Below are 17,406 nucleotides of genomic sequence, written 5' to 3' on the forward strand. Positions count from 1 at the left end.
TGCAACAACAAAAAACTTAGGGACACCTGGTTGGCCCAGTTGGTTAGGCATCTGCCTCTGGCTCAGGTCATGATCCCAGGGTCCTGGGTTTGGGTCCCGTATTGGACTCCCTGCTCAGTGGAGAGCCTGCTTCTCCCTCTCCCTCTGTCTGCTGCTCCCCCTGCTTGTGTGTTCTCTCTCTGTCAAATAAATAAATAAAATCTCTTAAAAAAACAAACAAACAAACAAAAAAACTTAGACAAGTCCATCCAAAAAGAAGGAAATAACTACAACATCTAAAACCCGGATGATGAAGAAATGTGGCTCTTCAGATCTTGAGCAAGGTTGTAGCGAGTTTACAAGGATGGCAAAGTGCAATGGCCCTGGTTACTCAAACCCTGTTCTGTTTTGTACATCATGCGGCTTGAGCAAGTTCTTTCATCTCTCTGTGCTTCCGGTTCCTCCTCCATAACATGGGGATCATAAAATTGAGCATAGTTGGAAGACTTCAATCAGGGAATATCGATTGTAAAAGACTTAGAATTGTGCCTTGCCCATGTGTACTTCACCATGGAAGTTAACCATTAAAAGCAAAAACAAACCCCAAAGCCACAGAATTGTGAACAGAGAGGAAAGTAGAGCTGATGATAAAACTGAATTCCTGAATCATGTATATTTTCTCTGGAACCTGTGTTCTAACCTATTGAAGTTGCTTGGAGGTCAGAAGAAGCAAGAGGAGACCAAAGCGGGCTTGGCAGGGGCTGACCAGTCCCACTCAGAACAGGGACAACACAGATAACTTGGCACGAGCAATCAAGGCCACATTTTCACTTTGAAGCTGCCCTCTATGCCAGCTCGCTTCACTGACCCTCTCCAAATTGTTTTTGAACAACACCAGACGCAGGCATAACTGTTCACATCTGGAGGTGAGTTGAACACAGAAAGTACAACTTAAGTCATATCAGCACAACTGAAAGAAAGAGACACATATGGGAGGATATTGAAGAAAAATACTTCCCTCAATGAATTTAAAAAGAATCTATGATTCACTGAGCCTATGATTCAAGGGCTTCAGGAAGAGATATGAGAGGTCAGAGAGGAAGATGAAGTAAAATGGCATCCACCAGGAAAGAAATGAGATGTAACATTGAAAGCATTTTGGAAGTGAAAACCACAACAGAAATGGTACAAAGGGCAGATATGTTTGAAAAAAAAGAGTCAATGACTTGGGAGATGGGCTTGAGAAAATACAGAAGGCCGAGGTAAAGGAAAGACAATGAGTTGAGATGATAGATATAAGGAGGCATGACTCAAAATACGGCATTGATCCATCAACTCTGCTCAGAAAAGTTACTTGCAAAATCAAGACAATCAAAAGACAGTGTGAGATAAAGAGTTTAAGAATGGGAAAGACACTACCTTAGTGGATCATTGGTGAGCAATGAATCCTTTAAATATCAAACTAAGGTAATCAGTAGCAAGAATTATTAAATCAGACAGGTGGTCTAGGAGGGCAAGTTGGGCATCTGGGCCCAGAGGCACCAGCAGTGGGGTGTTCGTGGGCGCAGTCACCAAGGTACAATTTGGCATTGTTCCTGTCTGCAGAGGTGCATTTGGCTTGTGGTCTGCCCTGAGATTCAGTGAATTTCCTTTAAAAAAATTTATTTTTCTACTTACATTAGCTAAAATGGATTCCATTGTTTGTCATTGAGACTCTCTCTGATAAGTCCTTTAAATAACACTGAAGAAGGGCGCCTGGGTGTCTCAGTGGGTTAAAGCCTCTGCCTATGGCTCAGGTCATGATCCCAGGGTCCTGGGATCGAGCCCCACATCGGGCTCTCTGCTCCACAGGGAACCTGCTCCCTCTCTCTCTCTCTGCCTGCCTCTCTGCCTACTTGTGATCTCTGTCTATCAAATAAATAAATAAAATCTTTTAAAAATAAATAAATAAATAACACTGAAGAAAGACAGGTATGTGTTCAAAGCGGTGTGTGTGAGTGGAAACCAGTGCTCAGTTGGAAGGAATGTTGTTCCAACCTTTGGAAAGGGCAATTTGGAAGTGTAGATGAAAATCTTGAGCATAAATCCCCATGACCCGGAAATTGTACTTCTATTCTAGGAACTTCTCTTACATATTTAAATATTTATTTACATATTTCATTCATTTGACAAGTCTATCCTGAGAACTGCTAGGTGCTAGAGATACTGCAATAAACGAAACAAATCCCTACTCTCAACAACAAAAATCCTTACCCTCTCAGAGCTCACAGCTTGAGGTAGAAGGATGGAGGCATAACAGACAGTAAAGAAGGTAAACACTTCAAAGATACAGCATGTTAGAAGGTGAAAAGTGCTAAGGGGAAAGGAGAATGAAAGGGAACCAGGATATATTGGGCATTTAGTAATTTGTGGCCAGGGAAGACACACCGATGAGTAAAGACTTCAAGGAGGTAAAAGATGAAGTCTTATGGTATTTGGAAGAAGAGAGTTAAGAGAGAGGAGATGGCAAGTGCAAAGGCCCTGAGGCAAAAGCATACACGGCACATAAAAAAATAGACAAGCTACAGGGAAGCTAGTATGGCTGGAACAGAGTGGGGTATAGTTCAGGGAGGTAATGGAATTGGGAGCAGACAGTATAGCTTTATAGTCCATTGCAGAGACCGGTTTTCTCTCTGAATTCGAGAAGGAAGCCCCGGGAAGTTTTGAGCAGAGAGGGATAATATCTGACCTGACATTTTAGAACATTTTTTTTAAATAAATTTTATTTATTTATTTGACCGACAGAGATCACCAGTAGGCAGAGAGGCAGGCAAAGAGAGAGGAAAGGAAGCAGGGTAAGGGAGCCATTCAGGAGGCTCTTCAAATAATCCAGTCAACAGATGGATGGTGGCCTGGAGATGGCAGAATGGGGAGGTAGCAGTGGAGTGGGGAGACGTGGGCCAAGTATAGGGATTAAGATATTCAAGGCAATGTTGTTTGTAATGAGAGAAACTAAAAATAACCTAAATGTCTAGTAATAGAAGGCAGGTTAAATTATGGTAATTTTTTAAAAAGATTTTATTTATTTACCTGACAGAGAGAGAGATCACAACTAGGCAGAGGCAGGCAGAGAGGGGGGAAGCAGGCTCCCTGCTGAGCAGAGAGCCCAATGCAGGGCTCGATCCCAGGACCCTGGGATCATGACCTGAGCTGAAGGCAGAGGTTTAAGCCACTGAGCCACCCAGTCGCCCCCTCAAATTATGGTAATTTTTTAACTTAAAAACTACAGGGTGGGGGCGCCTGAGTGGCTCAGTGGGTTAAAGCCTCTGCCTTCAGCTCAGGTCATGATCCCAGAGTCCTCGGACTCCCTCCGCAGGGAGGCTGCTTACCATCCCCCTCACCTGCCTGCCTCTCTGCCTACTTGTGATCTCTATCTGTCAAATAAATAAATAAAATCTTTAAAAAAACAAACAAACAAACAAAAAACCAAAAAACTACAGGGTGCCTGGTGGCTCAGTCAGTTAAGCATCTGATTTCAGTTCAGGTCATGATCTCAGGGTTGTGAGACCAAGCCCTGCAACAGGCTCCATGCTGGGTGTGCAGCCTGCTTAAGATTCTCTCTCCCTCTCCTTCTGCCCCTCCCCCCAATAAAAATAATAGTAAAAACTAAAAAATAATTAAGGAGGGCACTTGTTATGATGAGCACTGGGTGTTGTATGTAAGTGATAAATCACTGAATTCTACTCCAGAAACCAATATTGCACTGTATGTTAACTGCCGAAAATTTAAATGAAAAAACCTGCAGTAGGGCACCTGGGTGGCTCAGTGGGTTAAGCCTCTGCCTTCAGCTCAGGTCATGATCTAAGGGTCCTAGGATTGAGCCCCGCATCTGGCTCTCTGCTCAGCAGGGAGCCTGCTTCCTCCCCTCTCTCTTTCTGCCTGCCTCACTGCCTACTTGTGATCTCTTTCTCTCTGTCAAATAAATAAATAAAATCTTAAAAAAAAAAAACCTGTAGTAGTTGAAAGCATGTATATTTTTTAATTAAAAATCTAAGTGAATAATACTCATTTTTAATGTTATTCAACTTCAGCAAAGAGGGATATGATGCAGTTTCAACAAAAACATGTTTTTGGACCATTAAAACATTTTGTTTGGTAATTAAAAATGCAAACCTAGAAGCATTGAAATTAGAGTTTCTTGTTTTATAAAGAGTCAAATATGCACCTGTATTTGTCAAACTAGGGTACCAGTAATTCATGACTAGTCACTACAAAACACACGTTCCTATTCTTTCATTTTTTAATTTTTATTTATTTTTTTAAGCAAACTTTAGGCCCAAGGTGGGGCTTGAACTCATGACCAGATCAAAAGTGGCAAGCTCTACAGACTGAGCCAGCATGTATCTCTCTATTCTTATTTTTAAAAAACAATTCTTGGTACAGCAGGTATAGGCTAGAAATTGAGGAAACAAGATACTAGACAAGTGAAGGTTTTTACTTAAGGATTGGCTTTGCTGTTACAAAGCATCTAAGATCTGAATAGGCAAAAAGGCTTGTGTAAGGGATGAAACTGGAAAGTGAATACGTGATTCTGAATCTACAGAAGGCCAGGTACCATCTGGTGGAGACTAAAAACCGTTAGATAAGAATCATCCCAATATCTCAATGATCATTTATTAATCACTCACTGTATGCCAGGCACTGCATTTTGTGTGTGTGTTTATGACTTCTAATTTTGTGTTTTTATGTTTGTGTCTTTTTATGACCTCTGGGTTTTTTTGTGTTTTTATGGGGTTTTGGGGGCATTTCTTTTTTTGTGTGTGTTTTTATGTGTTTTTATGACTTCTAATTTTACAAAATCTAATTTCACAAATTTGCCCAAAGTGGCTAGCTAAAAAACAAACAAACAAACAAACAAACAAAAAAAACCGAAGAGCTGAAACTCATACTTGGACTATTTCATGCCAAAAGTCCTCCTCTTTCTGCTATTACTACTCTGTATTAGGCAGAGTATTAATCAGGATTGATGTTTGACGCTTATTCTTGGGAAAGAATAGAGTATCCATTAGGATTGTATTCAGTTGCTAGAGACAACACCCCTGGTGTGTCGCCCTGCGGTCACAACACAGCTGCCCCTCCTCCAACCTCACAAGCACCTCACAGCCGGAAGGAAACACCAAGGCAATATTAGGAAGGTAAAATCTCAGATGTGTTAGGCAACTTCCTCCTGCATCCCCACAGCCAGAATCAAGTCATGGGACTGCCTCGCAAGGACCTCTGGGAAGATGAGCGTTTTCCCGCTCCACCTGTTGCCTCCCTGAACAAAATGTGGGTTCTCTCAGAAAGGTCGGGGAAGCGGATATCAGGAAGGCAGAGCGCAGTGTCTGCCCCGTGAAGAATATCTGACAGATCAAAGATGCTGGGGGAGGGCTAGTCGTCTCAGAAGTGCTGCTGCGTCAAGTGGATTCTGGGGGCTCTAGGCACCCCGTCGATGAATATTGTTGCTAGACAGGCAAGGAAACGTAGTCTTTGCTCTAAGCGGTCCCAGGCTCAGCTCAGCTCTGTTCTTACGGAGGGAGAGAGCAGATGCTGGCGGAGAGACCTGGGGCTCTGCCTCCGTCCCTCCCCAGACCCCTGAGACGGGGTTCCCCTTGGGAAGGAGCCCATGTGCACAGCCGCGAGGTCCGGCACCTCTTCCAGACCCGAGGGGTCTGAGGGCAGTTGCCGACAAAGGCCTTGGGAAGGGAGGGAGAGCAGCAGGCACTCGGGGCTATCCGGGGATGCTGGGAGCGTCGGAGGACAAGTCCAGGCTGCTGGACTGGCCTGGAAAGTGTCGACTAGCGGGAGGCTAGCGCCTCAGAGTCACCTCGTCCCAACGCTGTCGCCGGCCAAGTCTTCAGTTCGCTCTTGGAGGAGTGATAGCCCTGCCTTGTAGGGCTGGTGTGAGCTTCGTTTCAAGTGATGCGTGCCCAGCTCCTGTCTTACGTACACTCCACGGATGGCGGCTGTTACTTTTCACAGGAGCACCATCTGACCCCCGCGGCCGCGGCCCCAACTCAGCTCGCGTCCTCTCCTCAGCCACACTGATTCACGTGCCATTCCTCGGTCCGAACATGCACACCCTGCCCAGCCTTTTGCTTCTGGCTTTGCTCTCGGTGGGATCCCGGCTGGAACACTGCACTGCCCAATGAACCCTGCAGTCCTTTTTTTTTTTTTTTTTTTTTTTTTGATAGAGATCACAAGTAGGCAGAGAGGCAGGCCGAGAGGGAGAGGGAGTGGACTCCCCGCCGAGCAGAGAGCCCGATGCGGGGCTTGATCCCAGGACTCTGGGATCATGACTGAGCCGAAGGCACAGGCTTTAACCCACTGAGCCACCCCGGCGCCCCTACCCTGCAGTCCTTCGTGACAGTTCACCTCTCCCCTCCTTCCGGAATTCTTCTCGGGGGAGGTCTTCGGTTCCCCCTGCGGCGTACACTTACTTCTACCACCGGGTTCTTCTTGCGCCCTCTGGCGGGCGTTTCCGAGACTCCTTGTAAAGCCGGCGCAGGCTCTGAGAAATTGAGGAAGGCTCAGGCCACTCCCCTCGTTTAAGGCTCTGAAGGAAAACGAGGAGGAAATTGTGCCACATTTTAAACGTTTAAACGTTTAAACGACTGGCAAGCTGTAGGTGTTCCACAAATACTTACTGGATAAAATCAACATTTTAGCACCGTTGTTGGCGAAAAAAAAGATAATGTAATATAATTGTATTATTTGCAAACGTGCTATTTGCAGATTTTTATATAAAAAGTGAATTCATAGTGCCCTACCGGCGGTTGCCTAGTGGCATGCATGTTTCAAGGTCTGTTACCCTGTGTGTACCTTCATCTGGAGACAACTGCCAATGGCCCCCGCCCACCCTGCAGATACAGGAGTTCCTTGGGTTGGGGCTGGGGTCTCAAAGGCCGGGTACGCGGAAAAGGTCTCCCTGAGCCGCGGGCAGCTACCGCTCTCTCTCTCTCCTCCATCGCCTTTCTTCCCCCCGCCAGCAGGCGGCGCCCCTCCGGCCAGCCTCCCGCCGGGGGCGCAACAGGGCGTGCGCGCTCAAAGGCTGCCCCGCTCGGACGCCCGCACTTCCTGGTGGGAGCCGGCCTAGCGGTGGCGGGGTCCCAACAGAGGACCCGGGGGCCACGCTCGCTACTCCGCTCCTCCTCCTGGGAGCGCTGGGGGCGGAGCCGGGCCGGCGCGCGGAGCTCCCGCCCCTCTCCCGGCGGTCACCTGGGGCCGGGCGCAGCAGGTGTCTGGTCCCGCGCCCAGCGCCGGGGACGCGGAGCGCGATCCGGAGTCCCGCCGCGCGGGGTGAGTGCGAGGGCCGGCGGTTCCGCCGCTGCTGGCGCGCCTCGGGCTTCGGGCGGTCGACTGCACCCGCGCTGCCTGCGGCTTCTCGGGCGGGCGCGGTGCGCGTCAGGGAGGGAGACGAATTTCTCTCAGGGATTCAGAGGCTGGGGTTTCTCTACCACTGAAGAGATCGTGGAGTGGGGCGGGGGCCCTTGGCGGAAAGCTTCAGACGCCGGAGCCTGACCTCCTGGGCTTGGGGGGCGGGGGCGGTTATCGCGTAGCCTTCGCGCTGGCGGGCTGTCGTGGGTCTAGGGCCCCGGGGTGCGGGGATGGAACCCGGTGGCCTGGGCAGGCCAGACACTCGCACCCTATGTTTCCAGTGGAGATAGCTTTTTAAACATTATAAAATAGGTGACGTTTCAGAAATGGTGTCTGTAAGTTTCATTCTTCTGGCACCCAAAGGTGGGTGTAATCAATCACGGACACAGACGCACGTGTGTTCATTGGGGCGGACCCTGCGACCCCTCTCCTCGCCCTTCGTCGTTGGGGACTGTGCCCCCGCGTGCCGGGCACTGGGATTAAGCCTCAAGGTTTTTGCGGGGCTGTTTGTTCGCGGACGCCGTGGCGTCCGGATTGGTTCTTCTGTCCTGGCTGGCCCAAAAGTCTCCCTCAATAACCTGGGACTGCCCTCCGGAACTGGTTGGCTGAAGCTCCCTTTTTCTCACCTGAGCAGGTGGCCCCAGGAGGTGGCGGCAGGGCCGAACCCCGGAATTCCAGAGGCGACCGCAAGGACACAGCCCGCGGAGGAAGGTCCCGCTGGCAGGAGATGTGCTCGCTTCGCCCCACCTTGTGCAAATGACTCGGGTAAGGCGGGGGTGTGCAGATATAAACCTACACGGATCAGGAGCAAAGGGCACGTGACTGAGTGTTTGGCTCCGAGAATTGCTAATAATTGCTCAGGTCAAATCGTTTCGCATTTGCTTTTCAGATTATTTTTTTTTAACTTATTTAATTTGTAAAAACGACTGCTTAATATACGTGCCTGATTTCTTTGACGAACCTCTAAGACTGGAATCTTTTTGTGGTATCCGCGGTATGGAATTATTGGGAATTGCCAGTAGAGATCAGCCTGGCCGCTCTCAGAATCGCGGCCAAGGGGAACCTGCGGTTTAAACACTGTTGAAGAGACATGACATAGTAATGCAGTGTGCGAACGTTGGGTGGATCCTGATTTGAAGGGGAAAAGTTCATAAAAAATTGAGCTGATAAGGACTTTTTACTGGTTAGTTGATAGTATTAAGATTATTTTTGTTATTTTTGGTAATGGTGTTATGATTTTTTTTAAAAAAACCTTATCTTTTAGAAATACATACTGAAATTGAAATACAGGTGGAGGATTTGCTTCCAAATAATTTAGTTTTGCAAAGCGCTGCTAGTGGAAAAGTGAGGGGTCGGGGGGAGTTCCAAAGGAGATTGGCTGCGAGTTGTCACTAGCTGGGATGAAGGGTACGGTATGGAATTCCTCACACTGTGGTCTCTACTTTGGTATGTTTGGCATTTTCCTTTAAAAGTAACACCATCACCACCAGTGGAACTTGTTGTGCAGAAGGTAGGTTTGGAAAGCACTGCTGATGTTTCTAGATTGCAGGCCTTCCACAGACCCTCACTCTTTGTAAATCAGGTGTAAAGTCTGCCTCTCTAGACTCATTAAAAAGTCTTCTTTTTCTCCCTGCTGCAGTGCTGCTTTATTATTTTCTTTTTTTCCTTTTCTCTGTAGGCATTGGGTGTTGCTGAGTGTGACAGAGCCGAGGGGATCAAGTTGATGTAGGTGGATGCTGGGTCAGCTCTTTTTATACAAAGGGTATTAGCAAGCTGGGGATTGAGTTGTGCCAACAGACAGGTTGTGTAAAATGTGTTAGCAGTTTTCCTGAACTACCCAAATTTATTCCCAAGTTATGCTCATCAGATAAAGCTCAGAGTAATAAACACATGACTTACTCACTTGATATTTGTGTATACTGGGTGCCTAGGTGGCTCAGTCGGTTAAGCTTCTGCCTTTGGCTCAGGTCGTGATTTCAGAGCCCTAGGATGGAGCCCTCCATCTCCCTGGGCTCCTTGCTCAGCGGGGAGCTGCTTCTCCCTCTATACCTACCCCGCTCCCATGCTCTCTCTGCGCTTTCTCTCTCATAAATAAATGAAATCTTAAAAAAAAAAAAGATTTGTGTTTGCTTCTGGAAGCATGGTATACATCAATAAAAGGTATATGTTGTAAAAAAAATCACAGGGTGAGTGGAGATGTACTTATTGCCTGATAAAGAGATCTTATCTGTTTGTATTGGCCTCTTCACCTTGTTAGCCTCAGGTATCATGATGTATAAATATTTAGCAAAGAATTGACTTCTAAAATATTGGGCTCTGTTCTTTTTGCTTTCCAAGAACTGCTTTGAAGGAGAGGGACCTGGGCAGTAGTATCTATATATTCCTCCAGCTTGCTCATTCTCTCCCCTCTAGATTTATCATACAATTCCTACTCATTCTGTCATGCTTGATTAGTAATTTGGAAATGTGGTGATTGTGTGAGGGGGCTGTTAAAATTTGGGGGGGCATACTCCTGAAAGATAAACCTACATTTCTTAGTAGCTTCAGCGGAACGGACTTTAATGCCTCGTTGCTGTTAAGAGAAAAATTAAGTAGATGATACTGTGGTCATTGAAAGTTGAAGTGCCAGATCAGCCTAGCCCTTGCTGGTGTGGTTCCACCAGTGGAAAGAAGTTGTAAAGATGCTGTCAGTCAGTCCGTGCAGGAAATGCCAAAGCATGTCCCAGTTTTCTCACAGGGTGTGGGTAAAGGAGAGCTGACAAAAATCCCCTTACAGTTGGAAAATGTCATAGTGAATTCTTGATGATACTTAAGTGGAGTCATTTGGCCTGTGGCTGTTTTGTGTGTGTGTGGGTAAAAGAAAGCTGCAGCTGGAAAGTGACTTTATTTTCTACCTCAGTTCCCTAAAACAAGAGCATGGAAAGAGAAAAACAAACTTGCTGGGCTCTTACGTGACCAGGCGGTGACCTAATAATGTTTCCTGGCTTCTGTGTGAGGGTGGGGGAGGATTCAGCCTTGAGGAGTTGATTGCTAATAGCCATTGTAAGGAATGACCACACCTGTGATTGCGTCTTTTCCCTGCATCACGTTATGGAAGGGTAGAAACACATTAGGGGAGCAAATTAGTGCTTTGTTGGCCTTGAAATGAAAGGAAAAGATGTTGACAATCAGGTCAATCATACTTCTCTAATTTTTAAGCACCCTGCTTTCATCTGCCCCACTTCATGCCTTCCTGTGGGGATAGAACAGAGCTGCTGGAGCATGATTCTCCTTTCCAACAGATGAGGACAGTGAAATTTAAAGAAGCTAAGACTTGGCCAAGTTGTTTCGTTAGAGAGATGGGGGAAGGAAATGTGGCATTTATGAAGGGTTCATGGTAGTCTTCACACACACACGTTTTGTTAAGTCTCACACATGTCTCAGAGTTGGGTATTAGCCCATTTTGCAGATGAAATTATAGCTAAGAGAGGTTGGTTAATGGTTCACTTGAGGCCTTGCAGTTAGTAAGGGTAGAGCCAGGATTCAAACTCACATCTGTTAGATCATAACGTTTACATGATTCTCCAGCCTCTGTGCTGTCCGCACTGCCTTTTGCAGACAGCTGAGTGCACACCCGATTTGGTCAGTCATTCTAGGCAAGCCGTCTTTTGACTACTCTCAACTGCCTTGGTTAGGAACTCAGAGCATGGGCCATGTTCATACATCAGCTGTTTTATCAGGCCAGGGCAGCAGAGAATTAAAACTGAATCGGTGTTGCAAATTGGGAAATTGAACTGTTCTGTGCCCAGGGATTCGCAGAGGCAGGCCTGGAGCAGCCTCCTCCCTGGAGCAGAGTAGCATGCCCCGGTTCCCCTGGTCTTCTCTGCTCCCTGAGATGCCCGCCATCTTGAGGCGGGGCCCCAGCATGCCTGTGATTCTCCCATAGTGAACAGTCTTTCTGTGGATTTGTCTGTCCAAAAGGGGATAACAGAAATAGGTCGAGAGGCTCTTGTTCCAAGAAAAATGGGAAAGCACATACTCACTTGAGGGAATGAAGAGTCTTGTTTTCTCTGCAGTGTTTGCATGTCACAGGAATACAAGGTATGTCATTTTCTCGCACCCTGCCTGCTGGGCTTATCACATAGAACTTTAGTTTCCTACCCTTGCTCTACAACACAGATGGACTGTTGCATACTGTTTCTCCACACAGTGGAGAAAAGGAATGCCCCCAATATCCAAACCACTAACTGTGAGTGGGAGTATGGGGTCTTGTGCACCTTGGGGGTCCCCAGGGTGTTCCATGGGGATGGGGCACCAAGAAGCCCTCCTTCCTTTAAGCAGCCTGTCCGTGGGATCCACACGGATCCTCGAGCTTGTGCGATGGCTCTCTTGAGCTGCTCTGAGGGTTCCGAGGACTTGCAAGGGTACTCCCCACCCTCCGTTCCCTGGCTACCCAGCTTGGGACAGGTCTGCTCCTGCATGCTGCTTAGACACAGCCGTGTCTGAGTGCTCTACAGGAATGAGGAACTGAGAGGCTCACAGCCCAGCCTTTGAGAGATTTCTGTGATATGAGATGAAGGATGGCCCAATTTCCTCCTCTTGAAACTTTCATTTAAGGGTCATGAAACAGGTATTCTCACCTCTGTCTGTATCCGCAGTTTCGTTACAATTGAAGCTTCTGTTTTGATCTGTGTTTCCTTCCCCTGAAGTCCAAGTGTTCATAGATCTTGGGGGTTGAGGGGGTTGAAAAGGAAGAGAAAATAACACCACAAACGGAACCTTGTGGAGTGGTTTCAAGGAAATGTCAAGTGATGTTTTGTGGTCTTTGTCACTAGAACTGTTGGTGTAGGTATATAATACCTTAGGTGACAGAAAAGAACAAATGAGGGCTGTAAGTAGAATGCCTTGTTTAGTTGAAAGACACAAGTTTGGGGACTGAGGTGTTTGGGATATGCTGGAATACCCAGTTGATTGCACTCTTTCAGGAGAACTCGGATTCAAGTTTGTGGGTGCATGCTCCCACAAGTGCTCCCGCAAGAGAGGAGATTACTAAGACCCCGTCACACAGACAGATGGCAAGGGAAAGCGGGCTGCTTGGTATTGGCTAGACCTAATAGAGGTGAGGCAGAGCGATCCTGCATGTGGACTGTTGCCAGATGGCTGGATTTATTTCTGGTTCTTCTGTTACTTAGCTGTGTGTCCTTGACCTATTTTTTTTAAACCATTCTGAGCCTCGGTTTTCTCCTGTGTGAAATGGCGGTAATAATAATCCCCATCTTGTAGGGGCTGTGTGGATTCCATGGCACATCAAACCTTACAATATAAGGATTCCCTGGGAGTTAACTCTTACTGTTGTTGGTAGAGCCCTGCCTCCTTCACTTTTGCCTTTATTTGCAGGATTTTCCCCCATGGCTTTAGAAGGCAGGCTACGGGGGAGAGATGGTTCCCAGCTCTGACCCTTCTGTTTTCAGAGTGAGCCAAGGGCTGCCCATCTGAGTAGACTTGTGGCCTTAGAGAAATGTTCTCCATGACAAATGCTCACAGCGTGTCTGGTGCAGCAGCAGCTTTGGAATTGATGAAGAGTAAGGCCTGGGCCCATGGCGGTCGACCCTGAGCTTTGGCTCTGTTGTTGAGGGATTAAAACCTGCGCTGACTCTGGAAAAGAGATGGAATCTCCTGGCGTTCCATGTGGGTGCAGACTTCATTCTGTGGTGGAAGAACAGGCTGATGTCAGCGTGGACTAGGACACTGGATGGACACAGGAGTCCCAGCCTCAGCTCTGCCACCTTCTGTGGCGGCTTGGGGCAGATGGAGGGTGCTGTGCTACCAGTGCCTCGCCCTCCGTAAGCTGGGGATCAGTGTGTCTCACAGGAGTGTCTGGAGAGGCTTACAAAAATTTTGTGAAATCCTGATACAGGTACAGTGAAGCCGTGTGTCCAATTGCCTCTCTTGAGTGGTGAAATCATAGAGCAGGTCCACTGGCAGGTTTATCCTTTAGCTTGGAGAAGGAATGAAGATGCTGTTAACCAATACTTCCATAGTATTTTACAGTTTTAAAAGGAGCTGTCTAGTTTGATCATCAGGCAGTGGTGCAGAATTATTTGTCTTCGTTTCTGTTGCCTTTCGTTGCCTGTCAGGAGAGGTAACAAAGTAAAATGAGGATCAGGCTAGGAATGAGGCCAGAAATGGGAATGCAGCAGGGCTTTATTAGAGGAGGTCAAGGTGAGTGTGTATTCCTTACGCCCTCAAGGAATTCTAAGGAGGCATGACATCCTGGGGAGGGAAAGGGAGAGAATGATAGTTGGGGTGTTCCTAGGAATCAGAGGGCATCCATTGTGCCCAAGGAGGCAGAGTGGCACAGCCAGCCCCCTCCAGCCATCGGAGACAGTGGCTCCCCTGTTGACAGCTTCTGCCCAGACCTCTCCGTGGGAGTGCCAGCTGGGGTCAGGGAGAAAGGGAGTGGGCTGTTGGACCCGTTCCTCCTCCCAGCCCATATCCAGATTTGTAGCTTCAGCCGTCCAGCCTGCCTGACTAAACCCGGTGTCCTTCTCCTCCCATTTCTCTCCCTCCACTCCCAGCCAGGTGTTCCAGTGAGTTCTCTCACAGCGCCACACTCGCACCCCACCCCCCAGCTAATAAGCCCCCAAGCCTGCTTTCCGTCACCTGCCCTTGTATGCGCTTGCCTCCTTCACTTTCCATGGGTACCCTTGGATCCCTTTATGCTAATCACTCGCAAGCTCCTTCCTTTCCATCTTATTTTATTCTTGAAAGGTGAAAGGAAAAAAAATCTTCTATTACCCCCACTATTCAAGGACGCAAAGACATGAACATTTTGTCGTTTCTTGCCAGTTTTGTTGTGTTTTGCTTTTTAAAAAAAATAATGTTTTAACATGTTATAAACATTTAATTCATTTTATGTTAGCATTTTAACAAAGTTCTCATACTGTGATTAAAATTTACCATTGCTTTTTTTCATGTCATTACAAATACAGTGTGTAGTAATTACATGATATTTCAACCTTTTTTGAGCTATTCTCTTAATATTAGAGAACTAGATGAGTGCTTATTTTTTGATACTGTGTGTCATTTTAAGTTGCCCATACATAAACCTTTGATTCTGCAATATTATAAGAAATAAATACATTCGGTCTTCATCCCAGTTCTGGTACCGAGCTCTGGAAGAGAGGAGTGTCTTTTGTTATTCAGAATAAGCTCCTTTCCATTATAAAGGCATTTATGCGAATGAGAGGATTCACGGGGGGGGGGGGGGGGGTCTGGTGGTCAGAGGAGCCAACCCTGTGGATAGAGGGGTGGAGCTTTCAAGCGCCCCTCTCTGCCAAGGGGCTGTAGGTTCTCTTAATCACTAACGGCCAATTACTTTTAAATCAGTCGTGCCTAGGTGTTGGGATTCGGAGAGCTTCAGGTTGGTGAGCACCTCAAGGTGCTGGGTTGGGGGTGATGTGCCCAGAGCAGGTGTGGAAGCTGCTCTCCTCCCACTTTGCTCTGTGCATCTCTTGCATTAGGCTGTTTCTGAATTGTAGCCTTTATAATACACCAGGAATAATCAAGTGTAGCCCTGAGTTCTGTGAGCTGTTAAATCATTAACCCGAGGGGGGCATTGTGGAAACCCCCAGTTTTGAGCTTGGTAGAAGCGTAACTGACAACCTGGACTTGTGGCTGGTGTCTGGAATGGGAAGCGGCCTTCTTGGGGGGACTAACCCCCACCCTTGGGGCTGTGCACTAACTCTGGGCAGTGTCAGAACAGCTTGGTGTGTAAAACCTCACATCTGGTATTAGAAGTGTTGTGAGTAAAGACCGCATTTTTACCTTTTGATTTTACCTTTTGATTTTTACCTTTTGATTCCGTTTCCCATTATTGGGGATGGACGCCTGTGAGAATAATTACCAGGTCCCAGGTTTTGAATAGTAAAAAGTTTTCTTTCTGATTACAAAAGCAACACATTTTCGGCATAGGGGAGGCGTAAAAAGTAAATGCGCCCATGCTGTGACCAACCAGAAGGTCAGTTAGTGTAGCTTGGCTATCCTGCAGGATGTGTCCATCTCTAGCCATGCTCTTCTGTGTGTGTGTGTGTGTGTGTGTGTGTGTCTGTGTGTGTGTGTCTGTCTGTCTCCCGTGGACCAGCAGGCTGGACATTACCTGGAAGCTTGTTAGAAATGCAGAATCTTAGGCCCATGCCAGACATTGAATTGGAATCCATTTTTTAAAAGGTTTTTTATTTATTTGAGAGCACGAGTCAGGGAGGTGGGGGTGGAGGGAGGGAGAAAGAGAAGCAGACTCCCTGCTGAGCAGGGAGCCAGCTGGACTCTGGGCTCCATCCCAGGCCCCCAGGATCACTACTGGAGCCAAAGACAGATGCTCAATCAACTGAGCCACCCAGTCACCCCCACAATCCATTTTTTAACAAGACCCACACAGATTTGAGAAGTCTTGATTTACAAGGCCACAATCTTACCAAACATAGAGGGCCTGGCATTGATTACCCCTGGTCTGTGTATATACGTACATTTTTCCTGTTCACCCAGTATTGGGGTAGTCCTCTCTGTACCACTGGTTTTCAGCCTCCCATCCCCCCTACCGTAAGACTGTCTGAGGACAAGAGCTCACTCCCCTCAGTAACACTGATTCCGGGATCAGCAGAATCTTTGGGAAGCAAGGGGAATTCCACTCTGGGCCACCCCCCTCCCCCGGAGCCCTGATATATACAGCTTTTAGCTTGCTTCTGTCATTTAACATTATCTCGTCAGCATTTTCCACCATGCTTTCCCACAAAGCTTATCTTTCATGGCTGCAGGTAGTGTGACCATCATGATTCATTTGACTACTTCCCTGTTGTCAGGCATTTAAGTTGTTTTGATTCTTTTGGGGCAGGATGGTGTTCTGTAGGCAATTACAAGTTTGCCCAAGTAGGCTGCTCATGTGGTACTTCCTTCAGCTCTGATTATTTCCTTATGATAAATTCCGAGATACTGGTTCAAAAGCCACAAACATTATAAACGGTCTTGAGAAGGTACGAGAGGATGTAGGAGGTACCCTGACACTGTACGCTCCTGTGCACTGGCCCATGTGTGCTGTAGACAGACTCTCTGGGGAGCAGAGGTCGTGCCTCATTCGTCATCACATCTTCAGGCCTGGTTGAGAGCAGACTCTAAGCTGTACCTCTAAGCGGGGGTTGGGGGCGGAAGGGTGGTGGCTTCCTGTGGTGGTAGCAGTCCCTTCCTCCTAGCCTGAGTCCTGAGCTATAAAAGATGCCACTGTCCAGTGAGTGGCTTCAGGGTGGAGGGGAGCAGCTGCGTGTGTGTATGTGTGTGGACGTGTAGTTAGTGGAAGCCTGAAATGACCACCTCATTTACTAGTCCTGAATCTGCTGGATTTGGTTGGCACCAAACGTGGTTTTGCTTCAGAAGTCTGAGACAGTCAGGTTGTCTGACATCACTTCTTCCCATGACCAGATGAGGAAACTCACGTTAAGCAGACATAGTTCTGAAAGGCATACTCTGATTCTGATGTGAAGAAAAAGTGAACTGTCAATATTGTTTCTGTGATTGAGTTGCAATTTGAAGTTGGATGCCCGGAAAATATTTTTAGCCCTCCCTAAATATTTTTGGAGGAAATGAGTGAATGAATATACAAAGGGTAAATGAGTTTGATTCTGTTCCATAACACAAATAAGTTAAATATATATGTATATATCACATGAGATAATTAAAACATTTAAAAATAAGTATTAAATCATTAGCCACTCATTTTTATTAACTGTTTGGCATGTTACAATTTCCAAATAGACACATACCATTCCTTCTGGAAATAAGTTATGAATGATTCAGAGTTGGTCTAGTAGTAAGGTTTTTGTGGGGTTTGGGAGGGCATTTCTATTTTTTTTTTTATTTTTTTAAAGATTTTATTTATTTATTTGTCAGAGAGAGAGAGAGAGTTAGAGAGAGAGAGCACACAAGCACGCAGAGTGTCAGGCAGAAGCAGCGAGAGAAGCAGGCTCCCTGCCAAGCAAGAAGCTCGATGCGGGACTTGATCCC

The 17,406-nt window shown here is 47.0% G+C and overlaps 1 protein-coding gene across 1 annotated transcript in view; it reads left to right on the top strand.

Moving 5' to 3' along the window:
* The first annotated feature begins 7,123 nt into the window (after positions 1-7,123).
* Positions 7,124-17,406, top strand: part of GPR160 (G protein-coupled receptor 160) — a 42,901-nt gene continuing 32,618 nt past the window's right edge. Inside the window, exons 1-2 of the mRNA XM_032836150.1 lie at positions 7,124-7,296; positions 8,009-8,139. The gene's annotated coding sequence lies outside the window, so the exon portion shown is untranslated. The remainder of the gene's footprint in view (positions 7,297-8,008; positions 8,140-17,406) is intronic.

The sequence above is a fragment of the Lontra canadensis genome, unplaced genomic scaffold, assembly GCF_010015895.1.
Source record: "Lontra canadensis isolate GAN:19392208 unplaced genomic scaffold, GSC_riverotter_1.0 scaffold90, whole genome shotgun sequence".
NCBI classification, from domain to species: domain Eukaryota; kingdom Metazoa; phylum Chordata; class Mammalia; order Carnivora; family Mustelidae; genus Lontra; species Lontra canadensis.